The 6210-nt window shown below is 53.6% G+C and overlaps 1 protein-coding gene across 4 annotated transcripts in view; it reads right to left on the reverse strand.

Moving 5' to 3' along the window:
- Nucleotides 1-5677, reverse strand: part of NMNAT3 (nicotinamide nucleotide adenylyltransferase 3) — a 114079-nt gene extending 108402 nt beyond the window's left edge. The window contains exon 1 of one of the 4 annotated variants that reach the window (XM_072726985.1): nt 5454-5677. The gene's annotated coding sequence lies outside the window, so the exon portion shown is untranslated. The remainder of the gene's footprint in view (nt 1-5453) is intronic. The other 3 variants (XM_026018542.2, XM_072726984.1, XM_026018543.2) reach the window with 3 other exon arrangements.
- Nucleotides 5678-6210: the final 533 nt, after the last annotated feature.

Consider the following 6210-nt stretch of genomic DNA (forward strand, 5'->3'; position numbering starts at 1 on the left):
TCACTGTGTGTCAGCCTCATGGGAGGGAGATTTCCAGAGCTGCTTCTTTCCTCCACGGCTCAGGGCCACGCGATTACAGCCCCGTTAAAGCTGCACCCTGAGAACACAGCAGTCACACCCACCAAGACTGGCCTTCTCAATTTGCGCACAGCAATGCTACTTTGCTCCCTTTGCTTCGGGGAAGATGGTAGCTCATCTCTTGTAATAAGGTCCACATCTGAGACTGGTGGGGATCCAAGATCTATTTTGTCGTCAGCTCTGGCCAGACAAAATAACTCTCTAATAATATTCAGTCATGAAGACAGAATGGTTCCTGGGGCTGTTTGGATCATGTCTTATTAATAACACGAAAACCTGCCTTTTGGTGTTATTTTCTCCTTGTTCTCATTGGAACTGAATGGGCGTGAAGGCAGGCATGGTGTCTCTCTGGAGGACTGCTGGTTCTTCATGAAAGATGGTGCTGGGGCACCCAGCTCTGCAGGGGTAGTCCGCCCTCCTGGACAACAGCGGTCAGCTTTACACTGTCCTCTCGGTGGCAGGTCACTAGCTCCAACGTGATGGAATCTATGCTGGAACCTCACTGAGCCTGTGCACCCAGGGATATCAGAGAAAGTGAAAACAGGCTTTCCCACAGATCCTGTCACTCAGAAGGCAGAGAGCTCCAGGGGCCACCCCCCAGATTTACCCTCAGGCGAGCCCGATGCCTGTTTGCCACCACTACCCAGTAGATGTGTGAGGCTAGGGACTGCAGCATCCAATGAGATAACATCCAAGGAGAGGCTCTGTTAACTCCAAAGGGTTAAGTAAATTGAACATTAGCATTCTTCTGCCATTTTGAGGCTGAAGCTAAAGCATGATTACTTTTTAAAGTACACACCAGAATTTAGAGAAAAATGCCATCCACCAGTCTTCAAAGGCATATAAATGAATGAGTATAAATAAGCCTCCAACCAACATTTATGGACATGCTTTATGCTGATACTGACCAGATTTCTGTACCTGTCCCACCTCTTCACATTCTTCTAGCACGCCAGCTTCTCCTTCCTGACAGTGAATCCAGGTTATAACACGACGTCATGTGTTTATGTGCTTAATTCTACCTTTCTTAATAACCTATCTTGTGATGTCTATGGGCCCCTGGAGGGTTGAGACTGTGTCACTTTGACTCAGCATTGTAATCCCCAGGACCCTGCCTAAAGGAAGGGAGGGAGAGTGGGAGGGAGGACAAGGAGCCAGGCGCAGAGCTGGTTACCAGGAACACTTGGTGCAACAGCTATGGAAGTGCTCACAGCCCAGCAAAAAGCAAGTCCAGGTCAGCTGGAGAAGGGCATGCACAGCAGGGGTGCCCACTGCGACTGTGGGAAGGAAGGGCCAATTCAGAAAAGCTTCCCTTGCAATAGGCTGTGTCTCTACAGCTGTTCCAAGGACTCCGGCTTTAGGGGCAGTTCTGGTCAGGGAGGCATGGCGATGCAGATCAGACCTACACTGGAGAGGAGGCCAGACCCAGAGATGCCACTCCCAGGGAGAAAGAACAGATAGTTCTCACTTCCAGAAGTCGCGGCCACCCTCATCCAAGGCACTTTCATCCAAAAACCCATCACGGAGAACCTTAGATTTCCCCAGATTCATACTAACAACCGAACGAATGCCTTTCTATTCCTATTTCCTGGACTGAGGCTATGGGTCTGTGGGCATGTGAGAGAGACAACGATGAGGGAGCCATAAGTCCACTGTGCTTGGTTAAACACCACCATGCAGAAGTGCGCGGCTAAAACAGTGGGGTAGGAGCTGCCATCCCGAGGCCTGCCCTGCAAAATGGGATCCGTCTGTCCTCACCAGGGAACTATGATAAACGAGCAAAGACAGACACTGGTCAGGACAATCCACTTTATTTAAGAGGTTCGACAGCTGAAAGTGGTTTTACATAGAGGCATGGAAGATTTATCTAGATGATAAAATACCTGAACTTGAAAGGCACATAAATTATCAATTTGCAGGGTTTTTTTCCTTTTAAGATTTCACATAGTCAAATGCTTTAAGTAATGAATGAAATGCACATAAAGTTGATTTCATTTCACAAGAGTTGTCTGGCTAGTGTCTGCAGAGAGTCTTTGCTTCTAGATGGGGTTGAGCTCCAAATCAAAGCCACCCATCTGTGTCTGTGGCCTTCTGTTTCCATATCTCGGAGGAGATCGTTTGTAGGACTGATAAATATGATAATAATAACAGCAACTGTAACGGCCTGAGCACTCTCCATACGGGGGTCTGCACACTAGGACAGCACTTCATATTACAAGCATCCCATAATACTCCTAACAGCCCCGGGAGTTCATACAATGGAGAGAGGACTTCAACTACTTCCCTTTGGGCCTCAAGCTCCCTAATTAGTTCTTTCCAGCTCATCTCTTAACTAGGCAAGAGACCCTGCAGGAAAGCATCCCTGATGGGAACTGAAACTACCCCCTCAAGCCATCCGGACTGCCCTGAGCCAGTATGACCCCATGACGCACCCCTCGACACTGATCACCCCTCGACACTGATCGACCTGACCTTTACTGCCCACCTGCCTGTACCCACTGACCTTTGTCCCACATTTTCCTTATATAAACCTGGGAGTGTTTTTGACACTTTGGCAACAATCTTTAAGATGTTAGTCTGCTGTCTCCTGAGTGTTGGCCTCACTGAAGTAAATTCCTTGTTTCATTACCAATGGTCCCTCTGCCTTGGGACTTTGTCCACAGTGAGAAGCTGGAAGCTGGATCCCCCCCTCCCTTCCCAAGTCAGGTACTCGTGCATCTTTGCACCCCAGCTACACAATGATTCCCATTTTCCAGATGATGCAAAAGCTGAGCTTTAGAGAGTTTCTACGATGCACGTGAGGTCACACAAGCAATTTTATCAGACTCTAAAGCTGCAGTGTTCACCACAACACGGCAACATACATGAAAATACTTGGCCATGAGCAAGTACTTGAAAACACTAGCTCTTTTGCCTATCTTCACACTCCTTTCTTATAATCAGCACACTTTTAACACCCAGAAGCTTGCCTCTCGGGTTTAGGTTCATCCATTCACCACTCATTCTGGGCCCAGTACCCCTCTGCAAGCAGGATTTACAGGGTGGCGTTCTCCAGCTCTAAGACCAGTCTCAGGCCATTACCACACCCCTACGAAGGTCGAGGGCAGTATGACGCAGGGGCAGACCCTCACAGGGGACCCACACTGAGCTGTGGGGTAGAGATACAAACTGAACAAGACAATTTTAGATCTTTTTCACCCTGGTCCCCACCTCCTCCCATATATATCCCTTAGCTTTTGCCCTGTTTCTCTGGCCAGAGACCTCAAACTCCGGGCCTTCTGACAGTGTGGCTCCCCATAGGCCTTTTATCATGCAGAACATTCCTTTCTCCTCTGGGCCGAAGCTTTCCGGTAAAAGCAAGGCCACAGATAACCCACCCTCCTCAGCTAATCGCCCTGCACAGACCCTCAGAGCCACCTCCTCACCCCCACCCCCCACAGTCCTCCTGCCCTGTTTCACCAATTTTGGCCCAAAATAAGGAATAAGAACAATAGTATCTCAGTACCAACTTCCTACGTGTTAGGCACTGCTTGATGTATTTTAGGTACACTAATTCATTAAATCCCATAATCATCCTCTGACCTAGGCTCTATTATTATTCCTATATATTATTCCTATATTCATTTAGGGGAAGAGGGAGGGAGTTAATATTTCTTTAGGGCCAACTGTACACCAAGCACTGTTAAGCTTGCACAATCCGAGGATAGGTGACCTGCCCAGGGTCTGTCACAGAGATTTGAAGTAAGAAATAAGAATCTGGACCCAGGTCTGCAACTGCCTGGCCTATGGTTCCCCTTCCCTTCTCCATGGCTGGCGCTGCTATGGTCTGCAAGGGGAAACAGAGTGGCTGCACAAAGACACCCTTCTGTTAACACCTGTCCTCTGTTTTTATTACCACTACCCCAAAACTGTGCCAGACTCCTCTGTCAACTGTGTTCCCCCACTGTCTGGGCCTCCCAGCCAGTTTTCATGGAGCAAATCCTAAAGTCTACAGCAACTGTGTAAACAGAGCCTAAGAAATCTGGGATCCTTCAAGCCAATAAAATACACGAAGAGGTGGACACGAAGAAGGGACACTTCCCTGAAGTGTCCAACCCCTCCTAAATCCCTGGAGTTTCAAGATCTGAGGGGTTACTGCCTCTGGGGAGTTGTTTGGCCAGCTGTAGGGGGTGATACCACCAATGAAAATGAGCAAGCAACTGATGGTTGGAACATGAGCCTTATGTTCTGGGGGCTCGTGGAACTGGCAATAACAGATGAGGCTCTCTGGGAAATGGGTACCTGGCCGGAAGCAGAGGGGCACTCCCAGCAAGGCCAGTGGGACGGAAGCCCTCCACCAGGCTCCCAGAGTACTGAGCCCACAAGCTGAAACTCAGTTTATTTCCCCTGGCCCATCCTCCAGGAGCTCCAGGAGGGCAGGCCCATGGCAGATTTCTCTGAACTCTCAGAGCCAGTAGAAAGTGATTACTAGTTAAATGCTTCCAGAATAAAGAGCCAAAGCGGGCATCATTTCAGGGAACAGAACAGGCTGTTTTGAGGGATTCTACTCAGACAAGAGAAGTAGACTCCAGGAGAGGGGAAGGGAGTCTGCTCAGAGGCAGGCACACACCTGAGTCCACGTCAACATCCTTCTCCATCCAGAAACGTTTTCACCTGTACTTCCCTTACTCACCCAGGGCACACCCCCTAAATCCTGTAAATTCAACACCTCAATCTTCTATGAATAGGCACCTCAATCTTCCTCCCCCTTTTGCAGGGCAGGAAGTTGAGGAACTGGCTTCCTCCTAGCTCTCTGCAGGCAGGCCCCACAGACCCTCCTTTCCTCAAACAAGCCACACTGTCTCCTAACAAAATGTGTTTACTCTGTGGTTCTGCACCCTGGACCTGCTGGACTCCCGCTGAAGTCTGCGCTCCAGCATCCTGCAGAGGTAGAGACCGCGGTGAGAGGCTGTCCGGCACCCTGCGCTATCTACCCAGCTCTCAGCGCAGTTCTAACCGCTTACACTGTGTGTGTAGATTATCTACCGGCTGTAGGTCTTTCCACTAGACTGGTGGGCTGCCCCGCCGAGGGCACCACGCCCGGACGCCCAGCACTTGGCCCGGTGGCGGGCACGCGGGGGCACACGAGGAGGACCTGTTGGCCACGTCCTTGCAAGTGCAGGCAGCCAGAGCGGGGAAGGTGGGATCCGAACTCGTGTCTGCCTGCCTGGGGTCAGAGCCAAAGGAGCAGTGTGCGCTAGGCTGACCTGCCCCGGGGCGTCCAGGCGTCCACCTGCCCCGGAGCGCTGCCCGGCTCCGCACCCCGCCGCCACCTGTCGCCCCTGCGCCCAGGTGTGGGCCGGCGCCCGCGGGGGCCAAGGCGGGCTGGGGCTTACCTGCGCGTGGCGGGGCTCCGCAGAGGCTCTCTGTGAGCCCTGGGGGACTGCCAAGGACTGGGGTACCGGCCGCGCCGAACCCCGGCTTCCGGAGGGCAGCGTGAGACTGCGCCTGCTCCCGACGCAGCGCGGAGGCCCCGCCGCCCCGGGACCGGCCTGCCCCGCCCCCGCGCGCGCGGAGAGGGGGGCGGGCCTAAGGCGAACCTGACCCCGCGCTCCCGGGGCGCCCCGCCGTGGGCGGAGCCAGAGGAAATCAGCCCTGCGCCCCGCCCCCTTGGGGGCGGTCCCTAAGGAGACTGGGCCCGACGCCCCGCCCCTCTCGGGGGGCGGTCCCTAAGGAAACCAGCCTGAGCCCCGCCCCCTTGGGGGCGGTCCCTAGGAGACTGGGCCCTACGCCCCGCCCCTCTCCGGGGCGGTCCCTAAGGAAACCAGCCTGAGCCCCGCCCCCTTGAGGGCGGTCCCTAAGGAGACTGGGTCCTACGCCCCGCCCCTCTCGGGGGCGGTCCCTAAGGAAACCAGCCCTGTGCCCCGCCCCTTGGGGCGGTCTTCAAGGAAACCAGCCTGAGCCCCGCCCCCTTGAGGGCGGTCCCTAAGGAGACCGGGCCCTACGCCCCGCCCCTCTCCGGGGCGGTCCCTAAGGAAACCAGCCCTGAGCCCCTCCTCTTCGCTCCCAGCCCCGCCCGCCCTCCCCTTCCCGGCTCTCCCCCGGGGACCCTTTTGTGTTGTGGGGCCTCTAAGCTTTTTAATTTTCCTGCTT

This window comes from Vulpes vulpes, chromosome 11 (assembly GCF_048418805.1).
Source record: "Vulpes vulpes isolate BD-2025 chromosome 11, VulVul3, whole genome shotgun sequence".
NCBI classification, from domain to species: Eukaryota; Metazoa; Chordata; class Mammalia; order Carnivora; family Canidae; genus Vulpes; species Vulpes vulpes.